The 22,700-nt window shown below is 47.7% G+C and overlaps 2 long non-coding RNA genes across 3 annotated transcripts; both read right to left on the bottom strand.

Moving 5' to 3' along the window:
- Positions 1-912: 912 nt before the first annotated feature.
- LOC136538948 (uncharacterized) lies at positions 913-3,116 on the bottom strand. The gene is made up of 3 exons (XR_010779490.1): positions 3,003-3,116; positions 2,764-2,873; positions 913-2,550 (listed from the first exon to the last, which is right to left on the bottom strand). It is a non-coding gene; the product is annotated as an uncharacterized lncRNA (long non-coding RNA).
- Positions 3,117-3,121: 5 nt separating this feature from the next.
- Positions 3,122-22,122, bottom strand: LOC136538947 (uncharacterized). 2 transcript variants are annotated; one of them, XR_010779488.1, is made up of 4 exons: positions 22,006-22,122; positions 21,679-21,918; positions 20,919-20,985; positions 3,122-5,266 (listed from the first exon to the last, which is right to left on the bottom strand). It is a non-coding gene; the product is annotated as an uncharacterized lncRNA (long non-coding RNA). The 2 variants fall into 2 exon arrangements; XR_010779489.1 differs by lacking the exon at positions 3,122-5,266 and having other exon boundaries at positions 20,783-20,985.
- Positions 22,123-22,700: the final 578 nt, after the last annotated feature.

The following is a 22,700-nucleotide window of genomic DNA, read 5'->3' as shown; positions in this document are numbered from 1 at the left end:
ATGAGGCTCACGCCGCCCATGCACGACGGGCTCTCGGCGGCGCACCTCACTACGATGACCGCGATTCACACGCTCCTCAGAATTCAAGTCTGGCCTATGTAGGTTGTGCACATGAAGGATAAAATTGGAGGAAATGGAATAGTGAAGAGGTTGTGCACATGAAAGACAAATAGGTGGAAATAGAGTAGAAGAAAAAAGTGTATAGAGAGGAATCAAACTCACAACCTGTAGATTCAGAAACTCATCCTTTTCCACTATACCATGTAGTTGATTTCTAGCAAGTATGAAATTTTGACTCTATTAACCATACTATACCAGCAGTTCAATCAAGTGGACTAAGCAAACAGTTAATCGAGGACTTTGTTGTCCCTTCCTAACAACTATGTGCACCCATTGGCCTCCTCTCCCAGTCTTTGTACTCGATCTCCGAAAAAATTAGTGTCTTACCTATCTCGTTGTTGCAATATTCGATCGAAAATGGCAGCGGGCAAGTCCCCTGACCCTAGCCTTGGCAGGTGATTAGGGGGGGTAGCTCTATTACAGCCACCAAATGGGATCTACGTCCAGTTTACCTCGATCGCACCTTCGATGTGCCTCCGTAATGTAGATGGGGATCCCGATCTTCCGTCAGGTTCAAGATAAACAACGATTTGTTCGGAGAGTGACACACCGATCCAGCTTTAGATCACAAAGACCCAAACCCTGCAACCTTAGCACCACGTCTCCTCTGGTTATCAACCGTGTCACAATCCGGTTGACCTCGCCAAGAAGGCTAATCCCTGCTGTGAATCAAAGAACACAAGCAAGAACAAGATAAAAAGCAACTCAATTAAAGTGACAATTGTAGATGAATGATTAAGCACTCGAAGTTGGGGTCTTGCAAACCGATAACGGCGACTATTCAATGACAGATTGATCTAAAACAAAACCCTAAAACCTAATGACGGAGGCGGCGTATGATTATAAAGGTCTTAGGGTCGTCGCCTACCCTGGACGCGCCCCCTAATGGGCCCAAACACGATACACGGTCCAACGGACCAAAAGTAGGTGTCGCAGCACCCTGGCAGATTATGGATGCTGACTTGTTTCGACTATTCTTATTGATTCCAAAGAGGTTTTCACGTGAAACCACTTGGATTGGCTTCCTTATCAAATTAGCTTTCCATCCATATATGGATCATCGAAAACGGAGTTCGGATGCGTCCTGGGCGTCCGTTTTATTGCAGGCTGGTCCTGACGGCCGAGGCAAACTCAAACTCGGATTGGACTGGGCCTCTGCCTTGGGTTGGACGTCCTTGTTGGCCTCCTAAGGTGGTGGCCAAGGAGGAGGACGTCCAAGGCTATCTCTTAGGTGTTCTCCATCTTCTTGGGGCATGCTCCAACTTGGGCCTGGGTCCTAAGGATGTCTAACAAGCCCATGACGACAGTGTAGCTCCCGCCAGAAATAGCGACCGAATATATTGGTGATTTGGAGGCCTTGCCAATGTGATATTGAGATGGGACCAGATCTATTTGAAAGATTATCAAAAAAGCTTTCCATCAAATGCTCATTGACCTCGATCGCACTCCGGATGGATGAGTTATGGCCTTTCCAATGAGACACTGTCGGGCTGCCGACGAACCAAAAGTTCAACTTTGATGAACTTCCATTATGAAACACATTTGAACCTATAATCAAATAGTGACATGTACATGTGGAACCAAGTGAATTATAACCAAAGCCACTATACAAATGTAGGAACGAGCGCACCTTATAATCATTGTTCGTATCCGAAGGTGCCATGTCCGCATCATCCTCCCCTTCTTGACAACAAACCGTCCTCGGTTTGGGATTAGCTGAAGGAAACGTTGTTGGTAGTAGCCAACATTGCTCCCCTTCTTGAAATTTAACATGTTTCTTTATAACAAAACTAGGGAAATTTGACATGACAAGATTATAGCAATTGGGATCCTTTGGTTGATCATACTTTTGCACAATATTAGGAGATTTTAGAGTTGAACAAATATAGACACGATGCACCATATACTCTCCTTTACAATTATATTTTCCAATAAAATGATATGTACAAGTAGACAACTATGGCAATTCAACACATTTAAGTTTCTCTTCTAAACTACTAAGAGCATATAAAGTATAAAACTCAATATAACCCAAAGTATTTGAAGAATACAATAATTTCTTTTCTTTTTTTCGGTAGCAATGGGAAGCAAACGTTTATGCTCAGCATAAGTAATTGGTTCCAAAACATGGAAAATGGAAGCATCATCAACTAATTCATCTTTATCACACGGAACATCAAGCAAATTATCACGGGACAAAGATAAATCAAGAGAGGGTTCCACTAACAATTGCTCTATGATAGCATGGTTTGTGGAAAAATTTAGTACATTAAGACAATTTTCACCTTCCGTGAGTGTAGCACCATGGGCATTACCTATGTTCTCAGCAGGAGTAATAGGTGCATTGTGAAGTGATGGTTCTGAATTTGCATATGAGGTTGTGAGCTCCTCATTTTCTTCCATGTCATCCTCTCGCTTATGGATATTATCCTGCAGAAGGTTAGTCATAGTAAGAGGAATAACAACATATTCTTCCTCCAAATGGTGCACCTCATCATATGAAATCAAAACTGGAGGTGGATTAACAAAGGTTTCTCGCATAAGAAGTTTCATATCATTCCAAGTTTGAGATTTATCAGAAAGATCTAAAGACTCCCACCAAGATAAAGCAGAATGTCACAAAACACTAGCTGCATTTTTTACCTTCCTCCTTGGACACATAAAGCGAGTAGCAAATATGTTGTCGATGGCAATTTCCCATTCCATGTACTCATCAGCACCTATACCATCATAAGTTGGTGGATACGAACAACCTGTCATTGTTAGAAGACAACAAAAGACAATATAAAAATATTATCCCTATCAAATGACTACGTGGTTGTAGTGGTGTCACTTTTGACAGCAAGTGGAAGCGTCTTACCAAGCTCTTATAAAGTTCTTACCAATGCAAGCAGTGGACGGTACAACCGGCGGCTGATTCGTGATACCTATGAGGTAGTGGTACCGAGATTGCAAGGACCTTTTTTCTGTACTGATCTGAAGTATATATGTGGAGCTTGGGAGGCATGAAAAAAATAAATATATATATGTGGCACACAAGTCAGTGACATACAGCAATATTGAATAAATGTCCAGAGCACTTGTCCTAGTTACTGGCCTATACGTGTTCCTATCACCAGTTGTGATAAACAAGAGAGGAAACAAGGATGAAAGAAAACAAGTATTAAAGGTAGCAACGGATATGAACAAGGTAAAAGGTACCACAAACAATAGAGCTATTGAGTGTTCCTTATGTGCTCCTTTTCGATATCTTCTATTCTATTTTACTATTTTTTCTTTTATTTTTTTTGTCCAATCTTTTTTTTCTTGCTTTTGCTCTTTTGATTTTTTTTTCTCAACAAGGAGCACACAAGAATAAACCACAAAAAATTTGAGCTCAATTGAATAAAAGATGTGGCCTATAAAAAATTAGGACTGTGCTCTAAAAAGCATACCAAAACTTGTGGGCCCAGAAACTCAATTTTCCTAATCGAATTTCGCAAATCTAATTTTTGCGAACCCAACTTTGCTGGGATGAAATAGATCTAGAATTTTCTGGCGTTCTCCGTAGATATAAAATTTGTCCCGTTTAGAGTTCGGATGTAAAAGTTATGACTGTTTTAAGAAAGCGGCTCGAATCAGGGATTTAGTGGACACAAGATGCAAACCGATGGTGATACGGAATAGCGGCGGGTGGAGGTATCAACACAAATTAGAAAAGAACACAATCTAAACCAGCAACAAGACTTTGACCTAGGACACAAACTCAACAAAGCGGACTCTGAAACTAAATCATGCAAAGGCTATGGCGTGGATGGTTATAGGATAGGAAAAACGAGTATGGCACTGGACTATGGAACGAATGCGAAACACTCAAACTAGGGAATAAAAGTGAACCTGACGGTATACCTTAGCTCTGATTACCACTTAATGTAGATGGGGATCCTGATTTTCCGTCAGGTTCAAGATAAACAATGATTTGTTCGGAGAGCAACACACCGATCCGGCTTTAGATCATAAAGACCCAAACCCTGCAACCTTAGCACCACGTCTCATTTGGTTATCAACCGTGTCACAATCCGGTTGAACTTGCCAAAAAGGCTAATCCCTGCTGCGAATCGAAGAACACAAGCAAGAACAAGATAAAAAGCAACTCAATTAAAGTGACAATTGCAGATGAATGATTAAGTACTCGAAGTTGGGGTCTTGCAAACCGATAACGGCGACTGTTCAATGATAGATTGATCTAAAACAAAACCCCAAAACCTAATGAAGGCGGTGGCGTATGATTATAAAGGTCTTAGGGTCATCGCCTACCCTGGACGCGCCCCCTAATGGGCCCAAACACGATGCACGGTCCAACAGACCAAAAGTAGGTGTCGCAGCACCCTGGCAGATTCTGGATGCTGACTTGTTTTGACTATTCCCGTTGATTCCAAAGAGGTTTTTACGTGAAACTAATTGGATTGGCTTCCTTATCAAATTAGCTTTCCATCCATATGTGGATCATCAAAAACGGAGTTTGGATGCGTCCTGGGCGTCCGTTTTATTGCAGGCTGGTCCTGACGGCCGAGGCAGACTCGAACTCGGATTGGACTGGGCCTCTGGCTTGGCTTGGACGTCCTTGCTGGCCTCCTAAGATGGTGGCTAAGGAGGAGGACGTCCAAGGCCATCTCTTAGGTATTCTCTATCTTCTTGGGGCGTGCTCCAACTTGGGCCTGGGTCCCAAGGATGTCTAACAAGCCCATGATGACAGTGTAGCTCCCGCCAGAAATAGCGACAGAATATATTGGTGATTTGGAGGCCTTGCCGATGTGATATTGAGATGGGACCAGATCTATTTGAAAGATTATCAAACAAGCTTTCCATCAAGTGCTCATTGACCTCGATCGCACTCCGGATGGATGAGTTATGGCCTTCCCAATGAGGCACTGTCGGGCTGCCGACGAACCAAAAGTTCAACTTTGATGAACTTCCATTATGAAACACATTTGAACCTACAATCAAATAGTGACATGTACATGTGGAACCAAGTGAATTATAACCAAAGCCACTATGCAAATGTAGGAACGAGCGCACCTTATAATCATTGTTCGTATCCGAAGGTGCCATGTCCTCATCACTCCGCCTCCTCTACAACTGCAATGTCGTTGTCCCCGTGACCCGTCTACCATATGACGAGTTCACGGCCACCATCACCGAGTGTGAAGGACGAGTCAGACAGAAGTTAGAAACTGATAACTACTACATTGCAATGCATGTATATTTTTGCTAGTAATACTTATTTGTTATCATAAACATTAGTACTTTTGTATAAATTTAGTCAAACTTAAAAATCTAAAACATCATTATTTGGAACGGAGGGAGTATATGATTGTGTTTTTTATCCCTTAATAATTAGGCGAATTTTGTTGTGGGACATCGAAAAAACATGTAATTCGCCATCTCACACCACCAACCCCGTAATTTGCTATGTGACATTACAATATCACGTCTATTTACCGTAAGACATCGCACTCACTATTTTAATCATTTATCTGTTTTGGAGATAAAGAAGATGAGGAAAAATATCAAACTACCCTCATCTTCGACCTTTGTTTAATGATATTTGTCGTAACAAATCGCCGCCGCCGATCTCACCATCCTTCTTTGACCAACAGTGTGAGTGGCGCGCAGCCCTCTCTAGACTCGCACGAGTGTGGTGTGACCTCACCGGCCTTGCGTGGGTAGCGGCCAAGGATGAAGCGGCGGGCACAGGAGAAGACTGAGAGCAAACTGGCCTCGATGCAGGCGGTGCCCAGGGAGAAGCACGCGCAGCCGGCAGCCAGGGAGAAGCGAGATGCCGCAGCGGGCCTGCACGTGCACAAGCTCCGCGGCGCCCATCGGTGAGATTTCGACTTGCCGCGCCGAAGATCCCGACCGCCGTAACTCCCAAGCTCCTTGCTCATCTGCACATGCACGAGCTCGGCTCTTAGCTGCACCTGCACGAGCTGAAGAGCAGCAGTGTTGGGAGGAGCTCAGCTCTGAGAAGCGAAAGAGGAGCGTTGGGAGGAGATCAAACGGCTAGTCTCTTGCGAGCTTACCATGTAGAATTTAATCCAAAAGCACACAAAACGACTTTGATTCCTCGATCTGAACTAGCTTCACCAATGGTCACCGCCCGCGCAAGGCCTGGGAGGCCATGCCACCACTCGTGCAAGGCTAGAGAGGGTCGCACCGCCGCTGACGCTGTTGGTCGGAGAAGGACGGCGATGAATCGGTGGCAGCGATATGATATGGCAAATATCACTGAACAGCCATATGAAGGGTAATTTGGACATTTCTCCTACCTTCTCTTCAAAACTGAGAAATGAATAAAATAGTGAATGTGGTGTCTTATGGCAAATAGCCTCGATTTTGTAATGTCCTATAGCAAATTGCGGCGTTGGCGGTGTGAATTGATCAATTACACGTTTTTTCAATGTCCCACGGCAAAATTCACCTAATAATTACTAAAAATGGGATATGTGGGCTACAATACTTTCTACGAAGTTTGACATAAGAGAAAATTAAGTAGGGTCTGTCATGACCCGACCATGACTTGTTCATAATCATCGTCATCATGAGCATCATTTGTATTTGAAATTTAAAAATAAAACTAAGTGATAAAGAATCTGCACATTTTTAGGCACCGCATGTCCCAGCGGATCATCCGCCACACCAGTGGAATGTTTCGCTAGAACATTTACATAGACTTTTAGTTATTTCAGACTGTCAAGCTCTGACGGATTTTCCCGTGCTGTCCGCTAGAACACTTCATGCACATAATTGAGGTGTCACTTGTGGAGCTTTTCTAGCCCCACAAGTCAGGCCACACGTATCCACTTCGTGAGAGGAGCACACCCGGCACCAAAATGCCCATTCACTCACTCTCACACTCCCACTCTCGCTCACCATCCCATGATGGCTCACCCATGGTTGAAGGGGAGGAAGGGGAGAAGGGAAGGAGAAGATCTAGGCAGAGGAGGCCGCCGGTGAGGTGGACGCCGCGGCCAAAGTGGCCTACGGCGGGCTTCTCGCTCTCACTTAGAAATAGCTTTGTGAATGTGCAAAACAAAGCATTATTACCTTGTTGCAGGTTAATATTAGCTACTCTTGCTACTACGTGATTCCATTCCAATAGTTTTTTCCTACTAAAGCCCTTCTAAACTCAACATTAAGTGAAATCGTGTTTAATATATCTGCAACCTTTGCTTGTTTCCTACGACCAATATTGAACAAAGTTGGGTATTGGGTTTTTAGCGGTTGGTCTTCTAACCAGGTATCTTCCCAGAACCTGATCTGATTAACATGATTTAGGCCTTGTTTGGTTCCGCTCATTCTCCAAGGCGAAAATCCCACCAAACAGGTTGCGTCACGTCCGCGCCCGACCATCTTGCGTCCGCTTATATACATGAAAAATAGACTACGGCCGAAACGCAAGGCAAGACCTACGATTTGGAGAACCTGAGTTCACGTTCCCTAACTCCCTCCATCCCTGGCACTGCCTCCCTCACCGGCGTAGTCTCGATCTCCAACGCGATCTCTGTCGACAGAATATTGTCGGCAGTCCTCCGAGGGGTATCCCACGAAGATAGATTGATCGGCAGAGGTGCGTGAGATCAAGAACAAGAAGACAATAGAGACACATGAGTTAGATAGGTTTAGGCCATCAGTATGACATAATACCCTACTCCTATGGTCTGTTGGTTTGTATTAGCTATCGTATGATATTGCCTGAGTTTGGAGGGGGTCCCTGCCCACCTTATATAGTCCGAGGAGCAAGGTTACAAGTCAATTAGATCTGAGAGAAATGAAAAGTAATAACTGATTATAGGAATCTTGGAATCAAAAATATCCTAACAGATCTCGTAGTATCTTCAGGATATCCTCTAGATGTCTTGCGGAAGGCGCTAAGTAGAGTCGTACCCCATAGGGCTTCGTCTTGTGGGCTGGACCGCCCCTGAGGGTGCAGCCCATGTGGTCTACCATGGGTATCCGGGGTCATACCCCCCATAGCCAGTCCCTGAGCACCTTGTACCTGTTGTGCAACACCGCCTTGAGCTTGTCCGAGCAGGTACGAATGAAGCCGAGCAGTCGAACTCATGGTTCGACCATCGTGATGTGTTGCCAAGCAGTTGTACAATTGCCAAGTAGCGTGTATTGTCATCGAGAAGCACAAATCATAGCCGAGCAGCATAATCCAAGCACGGCTTGCCATAAGGGTGTAAGGAGCTCAAGTTCAGAAACGAAAATTTCTCCATAGTGGACCAAGTGTGCCCACTTAGAGTCCGACCACAAGAAATGGAGGTAGTCTTCTTCAACTTTAAGAGGCCCATAGTCTTCGAGAATAAAGCAAGCACATTCACCATGAGGTGAAGTGTGCCCACTTAGTCCCCGAGCCTGATAGTAGATGACGTAGTCATGTGGTGCCAAGGTCCAAAGTAGAAGGATAATAAAAGACTAGCCAAGCAGGCAGCTAGCCCTCGATCGTAGCCCTGAAATGAAAGAGCACATCTTCACCACAAGGTGAAGTGTGCCCACTTAGTCCCCGAGCCTGATAGTAGGTGATGCAGTCACGTGGTGCCAGGGTCAGAAATAGAAAAATAGTAAAAAGACCAGCTGAGCTAGCAGCCAGTCCCCGAGCCATTTACGGAGATATCTGAAAAACCCAACCGTGGCGAAAAAACCGAAGCATTGGCTGTACAGTAGCTGTTACTGAGCCACAATAAATGGCGAAGAAGTCAGCGATTATTCGGTGAGTGATAAGCATCGACAGCGATAACTTAGCGACGTGGGATGCAGTTGCGTGAAAGCCCATGTTACAGCGCAACAAGTTGCAATAGAGAATTCAGAGGGGCTCAAATCGCGGGAACGGTTTCCCAAAAACCCTCGAATGCGAAAGGGTGGGGAAAGTGCTTTATAACTGCGCCGCCGCATCCCTCGTTCATACCTTTGCCACTTTGCCATTCTGTCTTCATCTCCAGCCCTCACATTTCTAGATTCGCATCCACGCACGCTCCCGATGCTAGTCCCCATCCAGATCTGAGAGATGGCGCCAAAGAGGAGAGCTATGAACCCGAAGAAGGCGAGCCCAAACAAGGCAGGAGCGAGAGCCAGTCGCGATGAAGAGTGGGTGCTGTCACGCATGGGGGAAGTGGAGCTCGAGAGATTGGTGCAGGTGGGCGTGCTTCCTGACCGCGTCATCGCCAGATGGCGGCTAGCCAATGGTGAGCCCTTCCCGATGCCTAACACGGATGAAGTTGTAGTCTTCAAGGATTATTTCTAGCGTGGGTTGGGGTTCCCTATTCATCCTTTCTTACAGGATCTGCTCGAGTTTTGGGCGATTAGTCTGTGCAATCTCCACCCCAACACCATATTACACATCTTGATCTTTATTCATTTCTATGAGACATTTCTAGGGGTTCTGCCACACTTCAACCTCTTCAGACACCTGTTCTGGTTAGGGATGAAAATGGTACAGATATTTTCCGACCGTATTCGAAACCGAATCCGTTTAAAGGGGTTGAGATCTGTCCGTATTCAAGTCCGGATATCCAACATCCGATATCGTATCCGTATCTAAATACTCAAATCGCATATCTATGATGTTGATATTCAATCGTATCATATCCGACATAGTTGACACTATCCGTATTCGAATCCGAATCCGGACAGAAATATGAAAACAAATGTAATATCGGTGATATACATCCGTATCCGATCCGTTTTCATCCCTAGTTCTGGTTGAAGAAGAAGGGTGGCGGTGGATCCAAGGTGGTCGGCGGTGTATATCTACAGCTCTAGGATGGAATGGCCAGCGAGTACATTAACGTACCGCTAAACACTTCTCTGAAAGGGTGGAACTCCAAGTGGTTTTACATGAAACAAAGTCACCCTACAATCCAATATGACATCCACCATATCCCGGAGAACTAGAAAAGCTGGTCGGAGAAACCGAATAGTGCTGACATGGAACAAGTAAGGGAGCTCCTCAACCTGCTTGAAGCCATAGAGATTAGTGGTGAACTAGTGGCGGTGAGCTTCATAGTTTGCCAAATCCAGCCCTGCAAGGAGAGGGCCCACCCGGGCTTTGACTATAGAGGTGATGACGATAGGACCCGGGAGAGGATGGAATGGCTGACGAAATGAATTGTCCTAGAGTGGGCCACAGACCTATTCGCTCCCAGCACCTCGTTCAGCTAGCCAAAGCAAACGAGGGCCTTCAACTATACAAATCCACCTCCTCAGGTAACCATCTCGATTATTTTTTCCCGACACTTTTAATCCTAAAGCATTGTCGAGCAATGAACTGATGCACTTATGTAAAGATCCATTCATAGGAAAGAGCAGTGTACTTCTATGGCGTGCCGAGGGGTGATTGGCTGAGGGGTGTAGACGCCCTGCCACCGGCTCAGCCTAAGGAAGATGTGGCCAGTGCTTCGTCAGAGTCTAGGGATGGTCGGACAAAAAATTCACCCCCAGTATCGGAGAAAGTCCGAGGAAAAATAGCAGCGGCACATGAGCCGACCCGAAAGAAGAGGAAGATGGCGGTCGCCAGTCCCCTCAAACCAGGCGGCATCTCGCTTGGTGGCGACCAGACCACTCGACAGCGGAGGACCACGGTCCTCGAGTGGTCGGACGACGACAAAACTTTTGTGGCTCCTCCGCCGAGCACTGAAGCACCTCCGCGCAGCACTCGCGTGGAGGAATAAGCGAGGAGAGGTGAAGAAGTTCTCGAGTAGCAGGCGACAGGAGTCCCCAAGCTATAGACGACGGGAGTCCCTGCAGAGCAGGCGGAGGGAGTCGTAGAGAGACATGCGAATAGAGGCCAACGGTGGAGGAAACTAGACCTCCACCCTAGAGTACGAGAGTCGACCCCATGGCCGCACCTGGGTGCTCTTGTAGGCGTCATCGGTTCAAGAAATTGTTCCGGCAGACCAAACCGTGAGTATACTTTCCTTGGAGTTACTTTGTTGTCATTTCTTAGTTTTTTTGGTGCTTGATGAGCTGATCTGATGTAGAGCAAAATGTGTGGAGGGTCTGACCTCACCAGTCTAGACTACCAAACCGCCGAGGGCTGATCCCATAGTGGAAGCAACACCGACAGCTACTGTCCTAGAGTCCACGAGAGCTCAGCAGCCAGAGGAGGAGCCAACAGCTGCTGCTAGTGATCTTGGCAATGGTGAACGAGCGGCGTTGGCGACAGATGGATCGGTGGCAGTGCCCGAGGCAACAGCGGGAACCGCTGGGTGATTAGGAGCAGAGGTTGGTGTTGCCAGCAATGCGCTGGAGTCTAGGGCGGTGAAGCCGGTGGTGCCCGAGGGACAAACGACGCTTCCTGAGGCATCGTAGGGCATGGTCGGAGCCACTGTCGGCCATGGAGCCCCCCGGTGGTGCCTCGAGCTTTGGCGAAGAGGATGAGGTGGAGGAGATCGAGCGCGCTGAACCTCGACCCCAAGCTGTCCAAATCCTCCACAAGCATGGTGATGAAGTGGCGGTTATTGAGGAGGAAGATACCACCAGGGAGATGAGGAGATTGAAGACCGCCCTCACTAGAGTGATGAAACAAATCGAGGTCAGTTTTGCATCTGGAGTGGTCATCTTTGACGTTGGAGATTGAAGTTCATCATTATAATTGCATATTTGCAGGGGATAACTCGAACTGCCAAGCAGTGGCATCAGCTAATAAAGAGGATGGAACCCCTCACCGAAGAGAACGAAAAACTCAGAGAGGCGATGAACCTGATGGAGAGAAACATCCAGAGAGCCCGGCGTGAGCGAGACCTTGCTGAGTCCAATGCGCGAGATCTGGAACACCAGAAGGGGGTCCTGGCCATGTAGCTAGCGGTTGCATCCGAGCAGCTGCGGTGCAAGTCTGAGGAGCTAGCGAGTGCCTCCACACAACTGGAATAGACTTTCGAGCAGCTTAGAAGTGTATCCGAGCAGAAAGCAGGTATGGTATATCGGTGAATATGCTTTGTATTGCTGAACAACCATATTTTTAGCGATCACTATTGTGCTTGTAGAGCAAAACATGGAGCTCGGCCAGCTGCGCCAAGCCCTCAAACAACTCCAAGAGGAGAAGGCGAAAGAGATAGGGTGAGCAGATAAACTGGCCAAGGAGTTGAACGGTAAGTATTTCCTGGTCGGAGTTAATGCTGAAGTAGTTTCCTTTCTTGACGGAACTTTGTAATGCTTGCAGACTACTGTCAGAGGGTCAAAGCACAATTCAATGTGTTGGAGTAGGACGCCTAAACACATAGGGACAAGTTTGATGCCATAGTTGTCGGAGTCAAACCACTGCTCGACTGCATCGACCTAGAGGTGGCTCCTCAAACCGATGGCAGGCCGCCACGCCCGGACATCATCATCAAAAGGTGCAAGACGGCATGGGAGAGCTTCAAGAACTTGAATTGCGACACCGTTGTTACCGACATTACTCATGCCCCTGTGGTGGTCCAGTCCCACTATCCATCCATTGACCTTCAGGCGATAGGGGGCGGATTCGCTGAAGGACTGAGCAAGGCAGAGACCCAGCAGCTAGAGGATGAGGTGGAGGATGCGGCGAGAAAGCTGGCCAGCGACATCGACCTGTTTGGTGAGACGAGTGGCGATGGCGAAGCTCGATGATATGCTCGGAGATTATCATCTGTAATTTCTAGACAGTGTAGTTAGAACGTGTGATAGCGCAAAAGCACTTATGTATGTGATAAATGTTATAAGGTGCATGTGTATGCAGTTTGCTTGTAGTTCAGCAAAAAAATCTTCACGGTTTTAACCATAACGCAATTATATGTAATATAAGTAGCGTCCAAGCAGTTGGTTTGCTACTGACCCCCATGGCCTCGGCTAGCCCATAGTCCATAACGTTGAGCGCGGAGCCCATGCACGTGTAGGAGGAACAGGCGTGACCAAGGAACCACAACTGACCACCCATAACACAGAGCGCGGAGCCCGTGGCATGTGTAGGGAGGGATTGGAGACTGGGTCTTCTCCATAGAGAACAGAGCAGAATGTGCTGCTCGGTGGTTGTCGAAATAACTTGGAGATGTACATAGTAGAAGTGGCGTCCGAGCAATAAGTTATGTGCTATGCTCTCGGCCTTGGCCAGCCTATAGTCCATAACATCAAGCGGGAGCCCGTGGGCGTGTAGGAGGAATAGGCATGACCAAGGAACTATAGCCGACCACCCATAACGCAGAGCGCAGCACCCGTGGCACGTGTAGGGAGGGATCAGAGACTGGGTCTTTTCCATAGAGAACAAAACAGAATGTATGCTGCTCGCTGATCGGTGAAAGATCTTGAAGATTTTGAGAAAAATCTTTGACGATTTGGAGAAAAATGTGTTCGGCGATTTGGAGAAAAACATGTTCAGCGATTCAGAGAAAAACATATTCGGCGATTCGAAGAAAACGTGTTCGGCGAAAATGTTGGAGATTTGGAGAAACATGGTTGGTGCAGGTATGGCGATTTCAATTTGGAGTTCGTCATGGAGTGGCGTAGAGCTCGGCGACCATAAGTGGAGATTTAAACCATAATGGAGAAAAAAAGAAGACAAATTAAGGAGATCAAAACTTTATTCATCATAAAGTGGAGAGTACATATTTGGGGTGTTTCAAGGATAGAAACATATGAGGTGCTCAATGTACCCAGAGTTGGGAACATTCATTCCATCTATGTCACATAGGCGATAAGACCCTGGTCGAGTAACGTCTTTGACGATGAAAGGTCCTTCCTAGGGGGAGGAAAGCTTATGCATCCCTTCGGTTTTTTGTTTCCTACGGAGAACGAGGTCGCCAACAGCAAATGAATGATCTTTGCTGTTGTAGTTGTAGTACCTCTGCAAGCCTTCTAGATACTTAGCTGTGCGGACGCAAGTGATTAGGCATTCTTCCTCAGCCCTATCGACGTCCTCTGTTCGAACAGCTACGGCTTGCTCTTCATCATAATTTTCCACCCTAGGTGCTCGGAAGGCAATATCCGCTGGTAGTATGGCTTCTCAGCCATAGACCAAGAAGTATGGAGACACACTGGTGCTGTGACTAGTGTGAGTGCATAGTCCCTAGACTATAGCTGGTAGCCCTTGAGCCATCTGCCCGGGTACTTTTCTTCTTTCTGATATAGTCTCTTTTTGAGGGCATCAAGGATCATGACATTCGCCCGTTCGACCTGGCCATTGGCTCTAGGATGGGCAACGAAGACGTATTTGACAGAGATGCAATGGTCTTCATAGAAGTCCCAAAAGTGATGGCCAATAAATGTAGTTCCGAGGTCGGTGATGATGCTGTTCGGGAGACCGAATCTATGGATGATGTCTTCGAAGAGCTTGACTTATTTCTTTGTAGTAGCTGAGACGAGCGGTTTATACTCAATCCACTTGGAGAACTTATCAATGGCGACATATATGTACCAGAAGCCACCTGGCACTGGCTTAAAAGGGCCAATCATGTCCAGTCCTCATCATGCATAGGGCCAGGAAGCTGGAACGGTCTGCAGCTGTTGTGCCAGCATGTGTATTTGCTTGGCAAAAAATTAGCATCCTTCACAACGTCGGACGAGATCTTCTGCATTGGAGATGGCCGTGGGCCAATAAAAACCAGGTCGGAAAGCTTTGTCGACCAGTGTTCTCAATGCCGCGTGATTGCCGCAGGAACCAGAGTGAATTTCGAGAAGTAACTTCACTCCGTCTTCTTGGGTGACGCATTTTTGCAGAATCCCTTCCTTGGCACTTTTCCTCAGCAAGTTGCCGTCCACCAGCACGTAGTGTTTGCTTCGACGGATTAGGCATTCGGTTTCAGTCTTATTGGCGGGTACTTCGGCTCTAGATAGGTACTTGATGAATTGTTCCCTCCAATCGGTGGTCGGTAAAGGTACCATAAGTACCAGCTGCTCGGTAGGGGGAACTTTCTGAATTTCCTTTTCTTCCTTAATGGACGGTGCTAGAAGATCTTGAACGAAGACCCCCGGTGGAATCGCGGCGCGAGAGGAGCCCAACTTGGACAAGTAATCGGCGAGCTAATTTTGATCGCGTACCACATGGTGGTACTCGATACCATAGAACTTCCCTTCAAGCTTCCTGATTTCAACGCAATATGCATCCATCTTCTTATTGGAGCAAGAACAGTCTTTGTAAAGCTAGTTGATGACCAGTGCGGAGTCCCCGTATACCATGAGGCATTTGATGCCGAGCTCAACGGCTATACAGAGTCTGTGGAGACATGCTTCATATTCGGCGGCGTTGTTGGAGGCCAGAAAGTGTATCCAGAGAACGTATCGGAGCTTATCCTTGGTCGACGTAATGAACAGAATGCCCGCGTTGATGTTAAGGGTGCATCAAAGTACATCACCCAGTGCTCAGGGCAGGTGGCGGCGATGGACTCTTGGATCCCGGTCCACTCAGCGACGAAATCAGCAAGCGCCTAAGACTTGATTGTAGGCCTGCTTCTGAATTCAATGGAGTAAGTGCCGAGCTCAATAGTCCACTTGATGATATGGCCGTTGGCCTCTTTGTTGTGGAGGATGTCCCCCAAAGGGAACTCGGTGACCACGATGATCTTGTAATACTTGAAGTAGTGGATGAGCTTGCGCGATGTAATCAGAACGGCATATAACAGCTTCTAGACCTAAGGATAACGAGTCTTGGGCTCGTTAAGAACCTCGCTAATGAAATATACCGGATGTTGCACCTTATAGGCGTGCCCAGCCTCCTCATGTTCGACCACAATTGCTGTGCTGACGACACGAGAAGTAGTAGCGATATAGATCAGGAGAGTTTCATTTGACCATTGCGCCGCCATGATCAGAGGCTTTGTTAGGAACAACTTAAGCTGCTCAAAAGCTGTGTCTGCCTCTTTCGACCAGGAAAAGCGCTCAGAGGCCTTGATGAGTTTGAAGAAAGGTAGCCCTTTTTCGCCGAGGCGCGATATGAAGCGGCTTAAGGCATCCATGCAGCCTGTAAGCTTCTTTATATCCTTGATGCATGGTGGTCGTTTCATGTTGGTGATGGCAGAGACCTTGTCAGGATTGGGCTCGATGCCTCGTGCGCTAACAATGTAGCCTAGGAGTATACCGGACGGAACTCCAAAGATGCACTTTGAAGGGTTCAGCTTCCATCGGTACCTTTTTAGGTTGGCGAACATTTCTTCAAGATCCATCGATAAGATCATCAGCAGTTTTGGACTTGATGACCACATCGTCGATGTACGCTTCAACGTTGCGGCCAATCTATTGATCGAGGCACATCTGGATAGCCCTTTGATAAGTCACCCTAGCGTTCTTGAGTTCGAAGGACATGGTGGTATAGCAATACGCACCAAAGGGCAGGAAGAAAGACGTCTTGGTCTGATCTTCTTCCTTGAGGGAGATCTGGTGATAGCCAGAGTAACAGTCAAGGAAGGAGAGCAGTTCGCATCCGGCGGTAGAGTCTACAACCTCATCTATCCAAGGCAAACCTAAGGGGTCTTTAGGGCAGTGTTTGTTAAGATCAGTGTAATCAACGCATATTCTCCATTCTTTATTCTTTTTTTGAACAAGAACAGGGTTTGCTAACCACTCAGGATGATACACTTCTTTTATCAATCCAGTAGCTAAGAGCCATTACGCACATTCTCCATTCTTTATTCTTTTTTTGAACAAGAATAGGGTTTGCTAACCACTCAGGATGATACACTTCTTTTATCAATCCAGTAGCTAAGAGCCATTTTATTTCTACCCCAATAGCCTCCTTCTTGTCTGACGCGAATCGACGGAGTTTCTGCTTGATCGGTTTGGCGGTCAGCGAGACATTCAAGGAGTGCTCGATCTTCTCCCTTGGTACCCCCAGCATGTCTGCAGGTTTCCAAGCAAACACATCGGCGTTGGCATATAGGAAGGAGATAAGCATGCTTTCCTATTTGGGGTCAAGGTGAGCCCCAATCTTCACGGTCTTGGAGGGGTCATCGAGGCCGAGGCTGACCTCCATTATTTCCTTGGACTTGGTGGAGGCACGGGGAGGCTCTAGCTCTAGGATCTTCATGTCGTCGACGGACAACGTCTTGGCTTCGGTGACCACGCTGGCCATTTGGATGGAGAGGTCGGTGGCTTCGGCGAGGGTGATACTCTCTGTCTCATAGGCGTAGGCGATGGAAAGGTTGGCCCATAGGGCCAAAACTCCTATAGGCAAAGGCATTTTCAGCACCAGATACACATAGCGCGATACAGCCATGAACTTGGCCAGAGCTGGCCAACCAAGTATGGCGTGGTAGGCGGTGTTGAAATCGACGACATAGAAGTTGATATGCTCGACGCAGTAGTTGCTTGCCGTGCTGAACTGTACTGGTAGGGTGATCTCTCCAAGCGGTTTGGAGGCCCTACCAGGTACCACACCCCAAAAGGAGTCGAAGGGTGTGAGATCCGCTAATCCGAGGCCCAGCTCCTTTAGGGCTCCGACGAAGAGGAGATTCAGAGCGCTCCCACCATCGATGAGCACTTTTCTAAAGAGCACCTTCTGGACGGTTGCATCGAGGACGTGGGGGAAATGCCCTGTGTAGGGAATGTCTGCCCACTGGTCAGCCCTGCTGAAGGTGATAGGGACTTCGAACCATGGGCAATAGTAGGGGTTGGCGACAGCATCCTCCGTAGTGACATTGAGCACCTACCGTGCGGCGAGCTTCCGCTCTCTTCTGCTCTTGGTGGAGACAAGGCCCTCGAAGATGGTGGCGACCACCTTGTCATGGTCCTAGAAGGCATTGTCCTTGCCCCTAGGTGGTCGGCGACCTCCGGCTCCATCGTTGACGATGTCGTCCAGCTTTTTGTCCTAAAACTCCTTAGCCAAACTGAGGTAGTTCTTCATCTTGTGCTTGGCATTCTTATGGAGAGGGCATGGGTCGTCGAGGATCTTCTTGTACTATTCGTCGTAGTTGCGCTTGGCGTGAGGTTCATTGATGGCAGTGACATTGTGGTCTGGCTGGCGGCGGCAATTCTGACTAGTCATGGGTCCTTCTGGCCGATCATGGCCGCTGTCATGATGATAACTGCGGTCATCGTGGCGGTGGTCGTTGTGGCGGCGGTTGTCGAAGCGGTCATCATAGCGGCGTGTTGGGCGATGATTGCCCGCATCCTCATTGAAGTGCACCTCGGCTTCCTCGGTGTCGGCGTACTGGTTGGCGGTTGGGATCATCTTGTCGATCCCTATGGGTGGCTTACGGTTGAACTTAGAGCGAAGCTCGCAGTGATGGAGTCCTTGGATGAAGGCAGTGATGACCTCGGCTTCCATGATGTTTGGAATAGAATTCCTTATCTTGGAAAAGCGTTGGATGTAGCTGCGGAGGAGCTCGGATGGCTTCTGGTTGATGCGGTTGAGATCATGCTTGGTTCCCGGTCACGTACACGTAGCCATATAGTTATCGGTGAAGACTTTTTTCAGCTCATCCCAGGATCCGATGGATTTCGGGGCAAGGCTAGTAAACCAGTTCATGACAGTTGGCGTTAGCATGATGGGAAGATAGTTCTCCATGACACTGGTGTCTCCTCCGATGGCGTGAACAGCAGTGGCGTAAGCCTGTAACCACTATGTTGGATTCATCCTCCCCTCGTATGGCTCGACCCTAGTGATTTTGAAACCACGGGGCCATTGAAGTGTTTGGAGCGCCCTTATGAATGTCGAGGGCCCCTCAGGGTTGTCGACGCCATCATCTACAGCATTGCCACCAGTGATTGGCTCGAGGGTTGAGTCTGGGTTGCCGTACTCTTGCTCGTACTCCTGGCGATGGTGTACTTTGTCCTCATGGCGATTGAAACGGCGTTCATCGATACATCGTCATGCATCTCGGAGATTGTTGAGGTGCACCCAGACGTCCTGGTCAACCTCCTAGTCATGTTGGCGGTGATGTTCGACATGGTTGCCCCTAGCTCTGCCCTAGAGGGGTTGCCTGTCGTCGTGGAGCTGGTCGGTGAAGCGACTTTGGCAGCGATCGGTTCTTGTGGCGACTGATCGGTGAATCAAAGTAGTGGAGTATGAAGGTCTCTAATCCTGTCGAATCTCATTGACCTAGTAGTGCGCCGCTTTAAGCATGGTGGCAACCTTGGCGAGCTCGGGCGTCTGCGGGAGGTGGGTGAGCTCGTTGGCGGCCACTGCTAGATTGGCGCTTGGAGTCTTGAAGACATTGTGGCCGTCAACACGGAGAAACTCTTCGTCGAGGTTGCGCTGGAGTGGCCTTCCTTGTGAGTCGAGCTGCTGCTCGGCCATCACGAGGGCATTCTTGTTTGCTCGACATTGTGCGCGGTTGATGTTTTAGTTCTCACGAGCAGCGCGTTCCTCCTTGGTCTCATCGTTCTGAGGGGGGCTGTCGATGCTGACATTGAAGATCGCACCACCCTAGAAATGAGGGAGAGGAAGTTGCTCGGTGAAGGTTTCGACGAGGGTCTCCGTAGAGCCTTGGGACTCAGAGTTTGGATGCTCCTCCGGGATGGCCTGGAGGGATGCTCCAGAGCGTCAGCTGACGTGGAGCATGTTGATGGCCGGCGGAGGTTGGTCGGCGATCTAGTCGGCGAGAGGAAGGATGTCTCCCACCTGGTCGGCGAATCTGCCCCTCAGGGCATGTTGGTAAGCGGCGGCAGCGTTGGTGAACCCGAAGGGTAGAGCCGCAACTCCTAGAGTTTTCTGAGTAGCCTCCAAAAGATTTGGATCGAAGGGTGGTCGATGATTAACCAAAGTGTCCAGAGTCGATTCGGCGATGGAGAGGTAATCGGCGAGCTTCAGACCGACCCGATCGCTGGATACAATCAGATCATTGTTGTTGATCTACCTCCTCTAGTAACGAGGAAGCGGGCGGCAAGTTGTTGATAAGGGTGACCTCGGAGGTGGTTCTGAGATCGGATCTGCAGTCGCAGGTGCGGGGATGATCGACACAGAATTAACCTATGCCGGCTCGAGGAGCTCTCCGACTCTGTTAGCGTTGATAATCCAGGAGATCGATCCGACCATGAAGATCTAGCCAGGCTACAGGAGGAATGAAGAGCCTGCGAAAAAAGCCATCTTTTTCGACAAGGAAACAACACGCAATCCCCTACCTAACGCACCATCTGTCGACAGAATATCGTCGGCAGTCCTTCGAGGGGTATACCATGAAGGTAGATTGATCGACAGAGATGCGTGAGATCAAGAACAAGAAGGCAACAGAGACACACGAGTTAGATAGATTTAGGCCGTCAGTATAACGTAATACCCTACTCCTGTGGTCTGTTGGTTTGTATTAGCTATCATATGATACTAGAAAACTCAGCGCGGCTTTGCCGCGCCTCTTTGGAGTTCGCCGGTGTAGTTTTTTTATACCATTATTAGTGCAAAAGGTTGAGCTACGAGATCACCCACATTAGTAATATATAAGGATTTTGATGTTGAGCTAAGTTGTCATGGAGTCATGATTAATATTTACAGCAGTAGCACTATCAGGAGTTCAAATATTTCCTCAAAATATCACTCTGTGCCTTGCTCGATCCAACTGTGTTATACTACCTAAATTTGCATGCACATATATACGTTGTTGTGAGGTGTGAAAAATCTGTACTACTAATTCTTAGAGTTGAATAAGGCACTTGAACGGGACTGAAGCACCAAATAACTGACATAGGTCATACATTATACGACTGATTTCAGATACGAAATTAAAATAGAAACAAGGTATTGTTGAAAGAATCAATGTTTATAAAATCTAGTATTAGTTTGCTGGTAAAAAAAGCAATGCAACAGTACCGTTTCCTATCATTAATTAGAATGTGAGGCACTGAAAGACCATGCTAAGAATGTCGAATGGCCTTACAAGATTCACAAGATTCCCAATGCACTTCAACATTGTACTAGCAGCCCCAAAAGATGATGTATTATTCCTGTGAGACAAATAATGTCGTGTTTGTACAGTAATTAACAAACTTGACTTGCAATTAGCAGAGCAAGTATTTTCAGACTAAGAAAGCAGTAGGAAAGGCAGTACATCAAAACTGAAACTACACATGAGAGAACGGCGAGGATGTCATCTTTTGTGTAATGCTCTGAATTCTGAACTATCTAAGGATTTTGAGTTATAGCATGTTCATATGATAGTGCTGCCTCATAGTTTTGGATGAACAGGCTCCGCACTGAGGAGCAGTCGTGGATCTAAGACAGGAATAGTATGATAGAACACATACTAAGTTAAATGGGATGCTTCAATTGTCGTAATTGAGAATAGTATGATATATACTAAGACAGGAATGGATGAAGAACATATTAAACCCCAACATGAATAGGTAATCTCGTGCATAGCTAGTCATTCACAAAGCATATCAGATGATCTATGTATCAATTGTCCACTAATATTTCTGCCAATGCAAAATCAAGCATGCTGAGTTGAATTTTACAACTCAAAACCCATAAAGTTGCAAACAAATTAAGCAGCATTTTCCACCTTTAACTCAAACACATTCAGACATAAGAAATCAACTGCGTGTATTCTCTGATTCAGGTCTGGAGTTTCATTTACCCATACTGAACTACAGTTTTACGTTTTATCAGAGAGTTTAAGATGGGATATTTTGGCGCACCTTTCCGGGATTGAAGTTTGCAGCTGCAATTGGAGCTGCGGGTACAGTGAATATCACCAGGCACAGGCCGCCGAGCCGGAGGAAGAAGGAGCCTAGGGTCTTTGCTCGAAGGGGACTTGGATCTCCAGCCCGAGGTCCCAACTCGGCCGACGACGAAGCCGCTGCGGCTGCTGCCTCCTCCTGCGCCCTACGCCGACGCAGCCTCCTCCTGCGTTGTCTACACCATCCTCACCTCTTGACCTAACCAAATCAGCGCCATGAGAAACAAAGTACGCCAACCCAACCCGATGTCGGGCAAAACGAATCAGTGCAAGGAGCATCTCTTACCTGCGTCTTGCTCGCGAATCGCTACACTGGCTGCTGGAGAGTCGAGGGCGGGAGAGACGGCGGCGCACGCGATAGGGCTGCGGGAGAGAGGCGGCTGCGGGGCTGTGGGAGTTTGCACGATAGGGTTATCGACAGGAGAGGGAAGAGGGATGCGGGGTTGATTTCGAAATAATCTGAGACAGTTTTTTGCAAAATATTCTGAGAAGGCCTCTGAAGACGGGTTGATTTCCGAAAAGTTGAAGGGGTTTTTCGTAAAATGACCGCGGATCGCCCGATCTGACCCGTCCGCGCGCCCGATCGAACGGTCGCGAAAAGCCGGTGACGTGGCACGCTATCTGGTCGCGGTTTGGGCGCAGGTTTCATATAGAAAGATTGCCTGAGTTTGGAGGGGTCCCTGCCCGCCTTATATAGTCCGGGGAGCAGGGTTATAAGTTGGTTAGATCTGAGAGATAACCAGAAAGTAATAACTGATTACAGGAATTTTGGGATCATACATATCCTAACAGATCTCGTAGTATCTTTAGGATATCCTCCAGATGTCTTGCGGAAGGTGCCGAGCAGAGTCGTACCCCGTAAGGCTTCGTCTTGTGGGCTGGACCGCCCCTGAGGGCGCAACCCATGTGGTCTGCCGTGGGTATCCGGGGTCATACCCCCCACAGTCTCCCTCCTTGGTGCGGCACCATCTCCGGCGCGGC

Source organism: Miscanthus floridulus, chromosome 2 (genome assembly GCF_019320115.1).
Source record: "Miscanthus floridulus cultivar M001 chromosome 2, ASM1932011v1, whole genome shotgun sequence".
Classification (NCBI taxonomy): Eukaryota; Viridiplantae; Streptophyta; class Magnoliopsida; order Poales; family Poaceae; genus Miscanthus; species Miscanthus floridulus.
The sequence above is the reverse complement of the archived record's forward strand: the minus strand, read 5'-3'. Positions and strand labels throughout refer to the sequence as shown.